The 17,164-nt window shown below is 42.8% G+C and overlaps 1 protein-coding gene across 1 annotated transcript in view; it reads left to right on the top strand.

Moving 5' to 3' along the window:
• LOC126568500 (gastrula zinc finger protein XlCGF44.2-like) overlaps positions 1-17,164 on the top strand; it is a 237,494-nt gene that overhangs the window by 219,477 nt on the left and 853 nt on the right. The gene's annotated exons all lie outside the window — the stretch shown is intronic.

Raw genomic sequence — 17,164 nt, 5'->3', positions numbered from 1 at the left:
TAGGGATTTGCGTAAATTAGACTAACTATAGATAGCAGCACCATGACCATGGCGCGAGCGTATCGGAACCGAACAGGTGAGCGAACATATTTTTCGCCTCTAGCCTCGACTTCGGCACGAATTTATTGCACGAAAACCACACACATACGCAGTGGGCCATATCACACAAATCATAATCCATGCATGCCATTATCCCAATAAGGTAAACATCGCTAACGATACCCAGAGTCGATTTCAGCACTAGATCATCATGCGGCTATTCCAAGGCCCCGTTCAGCGTGCGCTCTATACTGTAAGCAAACGCAAAACCGTGCAGATAACGCTCAAATAGAGCCGAGACTTGGCGTAATAGCTTTACAATCGCTTTAACATAACGCCGCACTAACGTACTTCAGGCTGCATGTAGTGGCGAGGCATAAGATATTACGCAGATCGCTTCGCATATGAACGAAAATCTGGCAAAAATTTATCTTCGCATTTCAGCACGTGCACTTTTGAACGTTTCTTTTGTACCCTGGAACACTGTAACTTCAACGATTCGGGAAATTGTTGACCAGCTGATTGGGTTTTTACGCCGCTTATCAATCGCATTTCGCAGAGTTTGTTTGAGAATTTAAGAGCAAACACACGTAAGCCGATTATTGCTCATTATTTCGAGGGTACTGTTGAACTGCCCACTGCTTTTCGTAATAAATTCATGAATCATCTGGTACTTCGTAGAATGATATCATCGATCGAAAAAAATTTGGAGCAGTTTCGTCCAGCCTCCAGCCAATGCTTAACATGCATAATTTCTTTAAATAAACCCTAACCTAGAGATAGGGCAAACAAACAACAGAGACATACGTGGAATGTCGGTCAGCATCCGGAGTCCACATCTCTCTCTCTCTCTCTCTCCCGCTTCGTTGCCAACATTCCTTCCGACCTTCAAACGCAAGCACACCGCTAGATCGACCTTGACACGGTGTCTAGTTTACGGCCTTCGAACATCAAATAGTTGTCCAAAAAAGAAAAACAATACTAGCTCCGGAAACGCCTGCCCACCGTAGTCATCACAACACGCTGTGATCCTTCTTTTGCTCTCTACGGTATGCTCGAAGTATGTTTGCTTTACCCATTAGAATGGTAAGACTTTCCATACCTTACACCTTGTATTGGCTGGTGGGGACTATTTGCTACCAAAAGACGAAACACACAATCCCGTGCGTGTGTTGCACAGCATGAGGTCCCAATGTCTTCAAGAGCTCAGCTGCTCAGGATGACATAAGAAGAAAACAAAAACAGACACACAACGAGGACGCGCACCCGCGTATTGGTCGATGTTGATCTATTAGGTCGAAATCATACCGGCGAAGCAGTGTGTCTAATAAAAAAAAAAAACGAACGTTCACTTCACGGGAGAGGAGAGATCCAGAGCCAGACCTCCTCATAGACATGAACGACCTCTGAAGCTAACTGAAGCACGCGCCAAACCACCCAAGGCAACCATGATCATTTAGCGAACGTCCCTATATGGTAGTGACGACAATCGAGGACTTCCCCCTTTACTGCGGCATTTGCAGATCATTAGTTTTGACGTTTCATAAATTGCATACGATCGGTCGAATGTGCTTCACCCAGTGATGTTCAGTTTTCGTCTGGTCCAAAAATAGACAACGACCGGCAGAACGCACACGCTGGAGCAGCAGAAAAGAAAAGATTTAGGTTAGGAAGACTCTTGGATATCTTGGCGAAGTTTATGCATCAGTACGGCGCAACGGCGTTTGGATTGCAGGGAGAGTGTTTTCCAAAAACTCTTCTGGAATCACGTTTAAACACACAAAACATAATTATTCCACAGACGATGTATTTGCCGGGTGCCGGGTTGCCGTTCTAGACACAGCGAAATCACTCGTTTATTTTTGGGACTCATCTTGTCTGCACCGTTTCCCATCTCCATAGACGAATGGAGGGAGAGGCCGGTGCATGCATTTCTTCGTGCCGTGTGTGTCTGCCGTAAAGCAATTACCACACACCACGCACACTTCCTCGGTGAAGATAAATGGGAAACGCTCTAGAGCAAACAATCTGACACGAAATCTTAAAGATGGACTCAGTATAAATATTGTAAGAGGTGTTTTAAAATCGACTCTGCGATAGAAGAGGAAGCAAATCGGGCTATATAAATCGGTTCTTTTCGCGCCACTCCATTCGGGCAAATGTCTCTTCTTCCTCTAAGTCAGTTCCATCATCTGCTCCATACGTTAAGAAGAGAGAAATTAAAAAAGGGAATAATGCATTCCTGGGTAGGATCCGGTTTGTAGCTTGGGATGTTAGTGACGAGCACTGGAAGAAGATCACTTCAGGCACTTCCTCCTAACGCATCGATGTTTAGATTTATGATCTGGGTTATGGCGTCCGCTTCACTTGGAAGAGCACTTCAAAGACAGATTTTTTTCTTGAGAATCTTTTACCCAGAATAACATACTTCTCTCTGCCATATGTTGCGTTAAAACAAGCAAAAATAGCTGAAAAAATTCAATGATTTAGATGAAAATTTGCCTACTTTTTCCATACTCAATCGGACAATTAATATTTGTAAGAAAAAAATTTTTAAACTAAAATTATTTCATGAATTACGTAAAGCAATAAAGACACTCTCTGCCCACATTAGGTCATCCAATTAATGTAAACGAATGTGAATGTGAACTTTTTCTTCCGATGTATTTTCATAAAAGTATTCCATACCTCAAAAACCGATCAATTCTTAGAAAGAAATTGATTTTCTTTCCTTCAAGGCTTGACGAAAAGTTAAAACCGGTCCAACGGATGGAAAATGGAAAAATCATTCCATTGAAAGCGATTCACCCTTAGCACCACCACCAATACCAGCCATTCCTTCATCACGAGCTGGGATGATTGAATTTTGCTCGTTTTATCCATTAGTTCTGGGACTGCTTCACTCCTGTTACGATTACCGCCTTCCCCCCCCCCCCCCCCCCCCACGGGTTTTCCGCCTGGCATCTTTACACCAAGACTGCTATTTTTCATCGCTTTCATGCTACAAAACGCCGAGCAAAACTTTCGCTTTCCGTTCAGAAACTTTAGGAAAATAGTTTTAAAGAGTGAAACGAACGCCAAACCATTATTATCATCGCCACAACACTGATCTGTAGGAACCGAAAGAAAAGAAGCAAAATATTTAATCTAACCGAAAAATGTGCTCATCATCAGTCGGTGTGATTTGAAAAATGGAAAACTTTACTAAGAGAAAAGCGATTCATTCAAGCGATTGTAGACCTCAACTTGGGTTTTGGATGGAGGTGCTGCAGGGAACGATACACGAAACGCTATAAACTATGATTTTCAACTACTAGAGTGAGGGGCGTAAATAAACAACTCATTCTTCTACAAAGTCCAGCGATATTGATTTGGAAAAAAGCGTTCGACAGGCGCACAGAAGCGAACCGAACATGTTAATGCACTTTTCATCGTATTGGCGTCGCTTGATATAGGTAGTCGATTGCAATGTGATCGATGAGGGACGAATAAATGATCGAAAAATAATGAGCGACGTTCCAGCATCCTTCAGTTAAAGCTTTCTTTTTATAATTTTCCGGATACATTTCTCCAAAGAATTATCATTCTTTGGAATGTTTCGATGAAATAAAAACAAATAATTTTTGTATACTTTTTGTAAGAAACTCTACTTAAGTTAAAAAAGTCCCACTTACTTCACAACTTTGTTTTCTTTTTATTCGCCCATTACAAGTTGTTTTAAACAGGTTGTTGTAACAGAACTACTCAACGACGCCATCTCGTAAATAAATCCATCACATGATTGATTTAACATCACTAAAGATGGAGTTTTTTTTTTTACTTTTACGAGCGTCTTTTATTTCTCGTTAGCATACCTTCTTGCACGCATTTCACCATCAACTTAATTATATTTCAAACAAAAATTAAACAAGCCCAATACGAGACGCACCACCCGGGTCCATGATCATCAGACCATGTGCGCTGATTTTCAACAAAAGCCCCAATTCCGCATCCCGAATCCTCGAACGCAAATCAGATCGTATCAACATTATGTTGTTTTCGTTGTAGTGAAAGTGTACGGAGATAAACGACCCCAACACACAAGTGATAATTAATTCATCTAGCAGCACCGAGCGCGTTTGTTGTGTGCCCGGGCGCGATACACGTGCGATCGAGTGGAAAATCAAAATTGAATGAATCATGCACATTTTGCTCGGATTTTCCTTTTCAATCAATCAACCGGCCGTGTGCCGCTCGTTGCTGAAGACGCTCATTTGGCTGTGCAACAACGGACGCTGCGTGGAATAAACGGCAGCGATAGTAAATTAATCGAACCCATTTTGTTATGTCGATCAAACGACGATGGGTTGTTAAGAATAGCCTAATTTTGTAAAGGCTCATTACCGAAATGGGTGCGTCCGCAGTACAACACACCTGGGTGACTGGTGCAACTCAAACGTGTCCTCAAACCTAAGCCACGTGGGGCTCCTTTGGACACCCCGGTACAGATCCGTTGCAGATGGCTTAAATTAGGTGTAGCGGAAATAGTTTTAACAATGTCCAACCAAATCGAGAACGTTGGGTACTTTGGAAGCATTTAGTTGTACCTATTTATAACCTCTTTTTTCGTATATGCCTGTTGGGTCCTGTCGACCGTATAGACTTACTACTGTTTTTTTATAAGGCCAAATGAAGGTTATCACCTTCGAAGTAATCCCTTTCCGATGCAATACAATGCAGGGGGAAAACGCGGATGCTGGGATGTCCTTTAGTTCCGCCGTCGATTCCTAACAATACGCTAAGTCAATTAGCTAAAACGGAAGGAGTGAGTATCGTAGCCATACAAACCGCCATCCGAAAGTTTCGGGGAGGAATCCTTCTTCTACGGTGCGCCGAAAAGTGGCCCAAAATCCTGGTCCTGTAGATCGAACAGTTGGACCGGGAAAATAGCAAAAGCGTTCAAGCAAAGCAAAGGAATGTTCCATTCGCGGTGTGGCACAAATACTGGGTACATCAAAAAGTAACATACAACGTGCCAAGGCAAGATTGAATTTGAGAACGTATAAAAAAAAACAAAAGTTACCGAAACGGAGTACAAAACAGACCGCATGCGTTAAATATCGGACTCGGAAAAGCTGTACGACAAGCTGATGTGTCGCCAATCCGTATCCGTTCGTAAAGTTTGACTACAAAACTCTTGCGGGTAGTCAATATTACACCGTGCCTGAAAGCCGGGATGTCGAAGAGGCCAACAAATCTATAATTCTCGAAAAAATCGGAAAAAGGCGATGGTGTGGTAAGCTATTTGCGTTTGCGGGATGATGTCCGAACCATTTGAGATAACGGAGACAATAATGACCGATACCCTGCATCCGGGAGTGTTTGACTCGACGTTTTTTGGCCGGATTGCCTTAAAGCCCCAGACCGATCGAATTATTTTGGGCGCTAACCAAGGCTCTTCACCATGCGGCAAATGTTAGAGAAGGTGGCTGAACAGCAGATGAACATGTATCATCTCTTCATAGATTTCAAAGTCGCATATGATAGCATGGCCAGGCTAAAACTGTACGAGGCCATGAGCTCTTTTGGAATCCCGACCAAACTGATCAGGCTTGTTAGAATGACCACAACCAACGTCACATGCCTGGTGAAGGTGGATGAAAAACTCTCAGGGTCCTTTGTTACCACGAAAGGCCTGCGTAAGGGAGATGGGATCGCCTGTCTCCTATTCAACTTGGCGATAGAGAGGGCCATCCGCGACATGAAGGTGGAAACTGCGGGAGCTATCTTCTATAAGTCAACCCAGATCCTGGGATACGCTGATGATACAGGCACCATAAGCGACCCTACTAAGAAATCCGGAACTACGTTAGGGTGATGTACGGATAGGCGATCGCAAATTTGGACAACTTCAAATTTGCGGTCGCGTATCCGTACATCACCCCCACGTAGTTCCGGATTTCTCACCTATCTCGTGTCAAAAATCAGCAACCACAACAGCTTTGAGACGGAAATGCATCCTAGGATGCTGGCAGCCAGCCGATCATTCTACAGCCTGAGGAAACGTCTCACCTCAAAAAACCTGTCGCAACGGTCGAAGCTGGGACTGTATCGTACCTTTATAGTCCCAGACACTCACATACGCCTCTGAGAAATGGACCCTGTCCAAAACAGATGAAGCCATTCTTAGTCGCGTTCGAGAGGAAGATTCTCAGAAGGATCGTTGGCCCCGTATGTGTGGAAGGCCAATGGAGGAGCCGCTACCACGACAAGCTGTACGAACTGTATGACGACCTCACCTCCGATGGGCATGCCATGTTGTACGCATGGCACCGGACTGCCAGATGGTGAAGCTCAGAAGCTCAGAAAGTCCTTTTAGGCCGTCTACAAGGCCGTCCAAGAGGCGTGGTAGACCCAGATTGGGGATGTGGTGAATTGCGGACGACGGCGCAGGACAGTGAGCGGTTCCGGCTTCTGCTGCGGCAGGCAAAGACCGTAAAGCCGTTGTAGCGCCTGATAAGTAAGTAAGTAACATCGACAGTTTTCAAAAAGACTGGAAGAAAGTGTCCTAAATCGTTCGGGAAAAGTCTGTGCTGAACCTGATGGGAGGCGTCAGATGAAAAGTGCGATCATTAGCATACGATTGAATTTTATTTATTTATTTATTTTTGGAAATAGTCCAGAACATACCACAAACACTGTTTATCAAATAAATATTCAGATACTGGAAGTGGTTTTATGTTTTGTCAAATGGTTCGTGCTCATACTTTCGGGGACACCCTTTATAATTCCAATTCTACCTCTAAAATTTAATTCCAAAATAGCTTTATCCCAAACAATTCTAAAAATAAGCCCACTGCGAACGTAGGACTTTAGTTCTGTGGGAAAACAAACGCACAGGACCTAACAACGGCTACCGTCAAATTATGAAGCCACAAACCCCAACCACCATCTTCAACAGCAAACATTAAACCTAACGAAAGGAGCACAGGAAAATACTAAAGCCTGAACCTTTCGAGACAAAATGTTAACCACACAAAGCAAATGATCCAACCATCTGGTGTCCAAACGTTGCATTTTTGTCCCTTTTTTTCTCCTCTTGTGTCCCAAAACTTAACTTCTCCATGGTTTAAACTGTCCTCCTGTTTGGTGCTCGGTTCCATTCGACAAATTCCAATATATCCCCCTATGCAAACCACATACATACAACACCATCAATATTTCCAGCACGAAAGGAAACACAAATTTCAATATCTTTGTCGTCTAGTGTGAACTCTAACACAGCTCTAGGGTCATAAGCAAACGCCCCCCGACCCGACGGTGGTGTGATCTTAACAAGACATATTTAGCCGACCAGCGCGACAGTTAATTAAAATAGCAGCTTTGCGACCCACTGCCCGTTCTCAAGTAAAAGGGAGCGAGAGAGCGAGAGAGCGGAAGGCTTTCCCATTCTTAACATGCTACCCCAGAAGGATGCTTCTTCAATGCCGTTCTTTTCCTTTCCCCTTGGGGGCTATGAACCGACGGCGTTAGTGTTGCTGATGAAGCCGTTGATCTTCATCCGCCGTCATCGCCGTGACCTCCTCAAAGATAATCTTTGACTTCTATTTTTACGCCCGTGCTGTAGTCGCGGGCGCGCGCGCGCGCCCGTCCGAATGTATGTATTTATGCTCACCACCCCCCACAGCATGTTTAAATCTTGATCAAAAACTCATGGTTCGGGTTCGACCGTCACATGTAAGAGGCATTTCTTCGTTTTTGACACACGGATAAGAGGTGTTTAAAACAGATGTGGGAGATGCTTTTTTTCTCCTGTCAAAAAACACCACTTTCCAGCTAAAGGTGAAGAAATGATAACGGAAAACCATCATGCCGAGAACAGGGTGATCTTCTCTTTTACTGTTGGTCAAATGATGTGTTGTCAATTACGCGATAGTAAAACCAAGCGACGTACTTTTATTTAGATTAATTCTTATGTATTAAATATATGACCCACTTTTGTGCTTCCATCTGATCGTGGCTTCGTGCCGGCATCGGCAAGAATGTAAACAGTAAACATCCTTCCTCCATATGGGACGGTAAATGTACATCATTAATCTCCGTTAATTACTTATCGCCAGCTTTAAAGAAAACGACACTACTTAATATCGCAACAGTGTTACCCCGGTGGCTCGCCGGGTAATTAAACGTACTTTTCCAGCAACTGTTCGCGGTAAGAAACAGGCGCGGTAATTCCAGCCAGCACTGGAACGGAAACAAAAATAAAACCCACGGCAGAACTCGTGTGCGTGTCATGAGGTCGCGAAAAAGGGAGGGAGTGGAATAGGGTAGAGATTTGTGTTCGCCACCGGAACTTCACCGGAACACTGCCAAACAGTGCCATGAAGTTGGTTGGTGGAAGTAGGTACAGCGAGCGAGCGAACGAGAGAACCACGATTGATGACCAGCCACCCGTACAATCGTAAAAAAAAACCTCATCCAACACACATTGGCCGGGCTACAGACAATCATTAGCTAGATCAACACCAACCTAACCAACCTTTTCCTCCTCCCCAAAAACCCACGTTCCCACACCCGCCCCACCCAATGGATGGATGTGGGACGCACACAGAAGATCATCCGGAGCAAGATAGCACACCACACCGTTGGTGCCACTGTAAAACAACGAACAAGTGTGACAGCAAGAAGCTAACGCCTCGCAGATCTAACGGGGGTAACGACGATGGGGTCTCCCGGTGCCGGTAAAGACTGCACACCGGTACCGGAAACGGTTCGTCAATGAAAAGAAAACGGAAGATAGAACCGGACGACCGGATGACCTGTTAAACGGGTGTAACTGGCGGACGAAGCTGAACTGGCCTTAACGCGACTGGACATTGAAATCGGAGTAGGGCCCGTTTTATTTTAGGAAACATTGAAGTGTTTTCCTTCGGAGCCTTTTATTGAGTAACGTCATCTCATCGAACGAACTTCTCGAGCACTGGTTTGTGGAACGATGGGCATCATTGTAACGGCCATTTGCGTGTGGGAAGCAAGACATTCTGCTTTGGTTTGCGGAAGAATATCCGGAAGATAGCATATGCGATTACGCTAGTGACAGTTGCATGGGGAGATGTAACTGACAGGTTAGACAACTTTCGTTCCTTTTGAGGACAACGGCCATTGTGGGAAGTGCAATCAGCTTGTACTAGCCTAGGTCATGCAGAAATAGAAATTCTTCGCAACTAAACCAGGTCAGCCAGAAGACCAGTTGAAAAGAACAATTTCTTTAGCGATTGTATGTTTTACAAAATTTTAAGCAAAGCTAAGATAAAGTACTGCTCATTTTAGAATTTGGTCACTCTATGTTACAGGTATTAGTGCATACTTCCCTCTTATGGAGTGGTTTTGGCATGATCGTGCTTAAGTTATTATTAACGATGGAGCTGCAACGTTGACAATTAATTGCGCACATCCACTTAGAAAATTCAACTTGGTCCGGGAGAAAAATAGAAAAAATTTCTTAAAAACGCGTCTTCTACTTTTAAATATGTTTTGAAACGGTTTCGGGAACATTAAAGCATCACTAGAAAGGTAAATCTAAATCGTCTTTCAGGAACAGTGGATCGTCAGCTGAGTTGAAAGATGTTGAGATCGTTAAAGGCTAACCTTGGACTTTCAAATGGGGATATTGCGAAAAAATACGGTGCAACATAAGTACCGTCAGAAGAATCGGATTGAGTGCAGCCTCAAAGCAACCAAACAGAACTCCAAAGCATAATTACATCGCCAAACCACGAGCTCCAAAAATTTTATGACCAGGTTCTAACGAGTTACGCGGTTTGGGTTCTTATGGACGACGAAACGTACAGCTTTAAGGCAGGATTCTGGCCAAAAAAATTATGTTGCCACAGCACGGGACGCACGGGGTCCAAAAAATGTAAATTAGTTTTTGCTGATTTGCCCGCAAACTCATGGTATGGCAAGTCATCTGCAGCTGTGGGGGCACAAAACACGACTTTTTATAACAAATCAATCTTTGAGCTCGACAGTTCCTGAAGATCAGTGTCTGAAAAAGTGTGTTTGCTTTTTAATAAAGCTCATAAAGGCTCAATTAAGCTCTGGCCAGATTTGTCAACTTATCTAACACGCATACTATTGGAAGAAAAACAGCTACTTAAGTGGATAAACCAGCTTATGAGAGGTATCAAAAGAAAGTTGCTAAAATTCATTCGTACTTAAACAAACATATTTTTCCTGAATTTTGTGATAAAAGAACAATAAAAAACCTTTCGTTTGATGTAGAAATTATATTTCTACGTTAAACATTTCTCGTTTTACATAAATGATGTTATGAAAGTTAAGAATGAAACGAAAAAAGCTGTAAAAAGGCGATTTCTTCATCGCATAATTACGGATCGAAACGTTTACGCTGTAGTCTACTGAGGTACTTTCACTTCTTGACAGTACATGAACGCTAATTCAGGTATTTAAGACATTCTGGACATTGGGGACGAAAATGGTGTAAGTGACAGCGGCGTCAATCTACAAACGGTAGGACCGAGGTTAAAATCCCATCCGGACCGTCCCTCCGTAGAAGTCTAGTAAATCCATTGGATGACCGGCGCGATCTTAGAGGTCGTGTTAAGCCAAGAAGAAGATGACATACTGGAGAACACCACCCATTGCTCTTATGGTTTTGAGACGCGTAAAGACTAATTAAAACTTGATGAAGATATTCCTCTTCTTCTTCGGAAAACAGTAAGCCTGAAAAACTAGCTATCCAACATTGCTGTACAGTCATACAGCCATTTCCCTGCTGATGGAAAAACGATCGGGATAAGATTTGAGCCCTTTTCCGACCTGTTGCCATATGGTGTTTTAACATTTTATATAATCGGGTCATCGGGATGATAAATTTCTTGATCGTGAACATCAACTAATACAAAAAGTGATGAATATTTCAATCAAACTAACAATTTTTTTCACCAAAAACGTTTTTGAATTTAGATGTGATGCAAATGCACTGAAGGAAACAAGATATTTTTCTAATAAAAATGCCCAAGTTGATAGAAACTGCACGGAAGCGCTAAAATAAATCCCAATCGTTTTCATTGCCATCATCTTTCCAAGAGCCCTTTCCAAGAGGGCTTATTTGTACTCCTCGTGCTGCCACTATTACCAGACAACATTGTTACAAGTGTAAACCCATCGTAAAAACTTATCTCCAACAGCATCATCCTATTGGTAGGAAACACCCTCCTGTTCGAAAATGGATCGCTACTATCCATTTCCCGCGACGGAATGTCAGTTCCCAGCGGATCAATCCATTTATTGACGCCTTCATCGTTCGCCCACGACATCACCAACACTGGCAACGGTTTGACTTTGAATTTCGACGAGACACGGCACACAACGTTTGATGGTGTCGTACGGAAAAAGTAACAAAACGTGATTGAAGTGCGATCAAATTTCTTTGCACCGCCCTTTACTCCCTATTCCTTTGCACGCCGTCGTGCAATAAAACCGTTTTTTTTTTTGGCAACCAGCCTTACACTCGGCCAGCTCGCGATACCTGCAGCAGAACGCACGATAGCTTTCGAAGTGTGCATTGTCAACCTCTTTTATGGAGCCGTGTCATTTCGTTCTTCCACTGGCACGGAGTAATCGAATACGGTGATCGATCTAATTTATTTTTGATGAAAGTGCAGAGCAATTATTGGCTCGTTTATTGGTGGCGGTAGTGAGACAGCAACAGAAAAAGAAGGTAATTTTGTCGCACATACCCATTTATAGCGATTGCTAGTCTCGCCGCGCCGATATTGTAATGAAATCTGAGCATTTAATAGCCGGCGTGTGGGTAAAGATTAGTTTGTTTCGTTATGATTCAAAACCATTTTTACACACGATGCAATAAATCAATTAAGTAATATTTACGGGTTTCGTTTCCCTGTGAAGAGATGCATGATGCACAATCTAATGCTATGCTTGTCATAAAGCAGTTTACTTTAAACATATGTTTCGTAAAATAGAATCATTTTATGAGATTCTGTGGTACGGCAAAATTTATTGTATTTTTTTACAGCATGTTGTAAGTCATATTTACAATCCTTGGCTTAGTTTTAGTGATAATAAAATTTGTGTATATGCATGTATAAAATACAATTTAGATTTAGAGGTTTATACATTTAAGAACGATCTAGAAATAGTCGTGGAACATCCATTAAAATGCCAATGTAGTGAAACGAACCGACTATTCAATTATGAAGTATTCAATTAGTCAATTGATGGTACTTCAAGCTATAAATACACAAGCTCGAGGATAAAAAAACATTAATCCGGAACATCAAATAAGCAATAATTCCGATATGAATAGCACTAGCTCAGTAAATAAAAAATTTCCTCAGGAGCATTGTAACAGGGAATTCCTGAAAGCAAGTCCATTTCCCAAATGAGATAGTTGTCAGAAGTTCAGAAGAAGAAGTTGTCATAAGTTCTGGCCTACTAAAACATCTTTCTTTCGATCAGACGGTTTAATAAAATATATGTCTCTTATTATAGTTGTAACTAAGCAAATGCCTACATCTGCCCACAAATCAGCTCCATCAGGCATTAATATTACTTCCATCACTATGATTTTCAACCTCAAACCTTCTTTCAGACAAATTACAATACATGATAAAGCAAAATATTCGCTTAGATTCACTCAACCACCACAAATCGCTTAAAATACAAAATGTTTCTTGACATAAGGCCCGGACTTGTCTGAAGACACCTTACAGAAATGCTGGAGTATGCGTGCAGGCCGGAATTTCGCTAAGAGCTGCTAAGAGTTCTCGGCCTGCCATTTTTTGGCTTTGTTTAGTTGATTTTACCCACAGCTGGCTGGAAATAGTTAAAATACTATGTTTCACATTGGTAAAAGCCGAGACGCCAATCAATTATCTAGACATCGAGTCGTCTTCTGGCTTAAGTTTGGAAAAAATAAACTAACATCACTACCATTCTTTCAGGAATTACTAATAGCGGTACGCGACAGATATGGTAACAATGTCGGATCCAATCCCGTCAGGAACACCTATTTAGGTAAGGATAGAACGAAACTAAGAAAAGCCTGTAATAAAAGGCCGAGAGTTCTCGAAGTTACAAAAACAGAGATAAACTGACAATCTGCACACGAAAAGACTGGGGATCAAATCCCATGCGGACCATTTCCCTGTAGTGAGGACTGAGTATCTGGCAACGTGGTTTCTTTAAGCCTAGTAATCCATAACATATCCGTCATGCGTCTGAAGGTCGATACACCAATAAGAAGAAAATGAAGAAATTATATTAAAGAACAAGATAAAACTGTGGCCGATGTGGTTGGTGTTGAATGCTGCAGATATCATAGAGCTCCTCAACTTTGGCCTGCCTTTCAGTAATATTACATGATGGGAAATTAGGGGCTTGGCAACAGTTGTATCCATCATATCCATGTAAAAACAAATCTTTAGAAAAGAAACACTAAAATAAATTGTTGAATGTAATTCTTTGTGACTAAATTTGCATACCTAAAGAGTCTTTTAAGAAGATTCGACTCCGTAGGGGTATAAGCTGGTTGAACCCATATGAAAATTGGACCTTTGGAGGGACCTGAACATAATTAGGGGCGTCTTGAAATTGAAAGTGGAAAGGATCTGATTCTATTGACAACCCACCCCATCCTTCGCTCACGGATCCAAGGTCCTCAAACTCCTCGGCGATCTGTGCATCAACCTCTCAAAATTAAAACCCGCTCACAGTTGAGCCTAAGACGTCGTAGTTCTACAATTAAGTCGCTAATCAGCTATTTGGACAATAAACTACAAAAACAAAGTCATAAAAATCAATTTCCATTTACACCAACCTGTGTTCCGGTAGCCGCTTCAGCTCAGCCATGTCGAGTTCGAGCCGCAAATTCGCCACCTCGCACAGCAACCGATCCCGATCGGCCGTCACTTCCTTCAACTTTTCCCGCAACCAGTGATTTTCCATCTCCAGCTCCTGGGGCGAAATGTACTCACCACCACCCGCACCCGGTGGTGGTGCTGGTTGCACTTCCGACTGCATCGTCGAATGTTGCATCGAGTGAGCCGACAGGGAGGTAACCAGCTGTACTGCCGGGTTGATAGCTTCCACGAGGTTGCTGATGTTGGCGGCATCGCATGGGGATATTGCCGGCTGCATACCATTCATGGAGGATGCTGTGGACTGTGCTGGCGGTGCTAACGGGGACACCACGGGTGCCGGCGCCATACATTCACTGTCACACATTGTTGCGTGAAGAAGAAAATTGGCCTTATCTTTTAACTTATGGCTAACCGAAACCGAATCACTTTGGGATTTGGAACTTCACACACACACACACACACATACACAAACACTTGATTCACTTTTCCCTATTCGCGCGGGAATAGGCCAAAAGGATCGTGCTAAGATATTTTCGACCTTTATGCCAATCAAACTAGCGGGAGCTTCTTCACAAAAACTACACTTTATTCGTATTTACTCTGCACTTGGAGCATCGCTGGAATGCAGCCGAAAAAATCACGTGTGCTGCACTATGCTCATCTTTCACTAAACCACTAACTGGATGCTCTCTCTCTCTCTCTCACGCGATTAGCCTAACTTTTGGGCACTGATAACTCTCATACCTTGTGCAGAATTGTATGCAAACAGACACCACCACACATATTCATATGCTCCAGCTGTTGCACTCGTTGCGTTTTGAGCGGGAGAGCGCATTGGCAGCCTTCTTCTGCTGGTGGCAACTTTCGGATGCACCCGGGGATGCAGAAATTATTAACTTAAACGGAGCAAAGTAAAACCACACACGCTGGCACACACACGGACGCACTAACACAAACGCGCGCGAGTCGTTGTTTTGCACGAAACCGGATTCGCGGATGCCTCGCGGAGGAACCAACCCTCGCTGCAGCCGAAGGGTTGCTGCACCCTGTTTTACCGCCCTACCAGAAGAGAAAAAAGGGTTGCTTAATGTGCGTGCACATACACACACGCACTCACACTTTTTGCCTGGTTCTTCCGGGCTTTTACACACGGGTAAAAAACCCTTGCCAAAAAGGAAACGCGCACACGGACGGACGCACCAAACCTGCTGCTTGGCGAAGTAGTAGGCTGGGTAGAAATTTTATGCTAAACCAACCTTCACTGTCAAATCGCACGGTTTTGCAGATTGCTTTCAACACGAGTGATTCACATTTTGGGCTGGCACAAACCAAAACAAAGCAACCCGGGGTACGGTAGAGGGCATTCTTTGCTTAAATTCTGCACGAACCACACACACACACACACGCACACACTTTTGTATACTTTGCGGCTTATCGGGAGGCAAAAAACACACAACACTTTTTAAACGGTACTACCTGCGTTTTCGAGCTTCATGTGCAAATTGCAAAATTCGATCGAATCAATTGCGTGCATTGTATCGTTTTCAGCAAACAACAACGTACGGAAGCCGCTACTACGGGCTAACGCGCGCGCAAAACAAACCGCTCGCTGTGTGTTGGTTTTTTTTTTGCTTCTTTCAGCTGTTCTGATGATTGTTGGAAGATGTGGGTAACTGCTTCGGCTGTATCGAGTGAGTAAAACGCACTGTAGAACTTAAATACAATAATCGGTAAAGCGAAAGCGTGTCTAAACACGTCGTGCCACCTACTTGATGGTTAAGTTTTAACTTTTTCCTACGTTTGTTGGCTATTTTCTTCTCAGCGCAGAACGACGCACGCACACGTTCGGTCCGTTTCGCGTTTTGAACTAACAGTGTGTAAGTAACGGGTGCTGGCAGCAACCGACAGTAGAGCGAACGCCGCTGGACAAGGATGGCAGTAGCCGAAGTTTGACAGCCAACAAAACCGATATGTTGACAGCGGGGAGACGTTTTATTTTGACCATTTATCAGCCATTGGCCAGTTTTAGAACGGGCCAATAAATTGTTATTTATCAAAGAAATATTATTCAAAATGTAAAAAAAATGATTTGTGTAACTATCAATAAAGTAATTTAATCAACGATACATAAACTGGGAATAACAATGAGAAAATGATCAGGGAAAATGTTTAGTACTTCACCGTTGTATAGCCCAGTGTGCATTCCAACGTTTCGATTGACGTTTCAAAGTTTGTTTATCAACAATGCAGCTGCAGCCAAGTCAGAACAAAACTTATTCTTTTAATCGAAATGGCTAAAACACTGCGAAAAATAGAGAACATTTGTCGTCTGTGTTTAGTTGAAGATGGAAAGCAACTTGTTCCTGCTGCAGAACTAATAAACGATTCACTTTCTGTGGAAGATATCGAACGGTTCACCGGCATTCAAGTATGTTGGGGGATGTTACTGTTCTGGTAGTTTTATGATCTCTAAATTCACTCACAACATTTTCCTTTCCTTACAGATACCGCAGGATGAATATGTTTCGTACGCAATTTGTGTTGATTGTAGAGAAAAACTTAAAAGTTCAAAAGTCTTTCGTACGCTCTGTATGACTAACGATGCTTTGTTTAGTCAACTGTTTGCCTTGCTTGTTGAAGGCATCTCCTCGAAAGCAGGTCCTCGAATAGATGGTACAGGTGATGTTTGCGAACTACAGGAACAGTGTATGGGATCAGGATCTGTAGAATTACCAAGTGATATCAACATTGAAGTATTAGACACAACTGATGAAACCCGTTGCCTTCGTGTAGAATATGTGTTCCAGGAAAGCGTTTTGGTGCCAGATGAACAGTATGACTACAGATCTAACGACGCATTGGAAGACAATGATAAAAATGATAACAGAGAACTCCATAGTCATGTATCTAATGATGACTTGGATGATCCAGAGGGTAGTAAAAGACATCTGGAACCAACTAGGCACCACCAAGAAAGAAACTTCAGTTGCCCGTATTGTTCACTTCAAATGACGCTAAAATCAAACTTGCAACAACACATTCAAACTGTACACTTGAAGAACAACTCATCCAAAACGTGTTCCCTGTGTGGGGAAACATTCTCTTCCTACCATGCATACAACTACCATAAGGTAGGTTGAAAGTTTATTGTAAGGCAGTACAAATGTACCAACATGAATTCTTATTACTTTTAGGCTTCACAGCACGATATTAGAGGGTACGAGACTGAATGCACG

The sequence above is a fragment of the Anopheles maculipalpis genome, chromosome 2RL (assembly GCF_943734695.1).
Source record: "Anopheles maculipalpis chromosome 2RL, idAnoMacuDA_375_x, whole genome shotgun sequence".
In the NCBI taxonomy this organism is placed as follows: Eukaryota; Metazoa; Arthropoda; class Insecta; order Diptera; family Culicidae; genus Anopheles; species Anopheles maculipalpis.
Note: the sequence above shows the minus strand (reverse complement) of the source record. Positions and strands in the feature narration are given on the sequence as shown.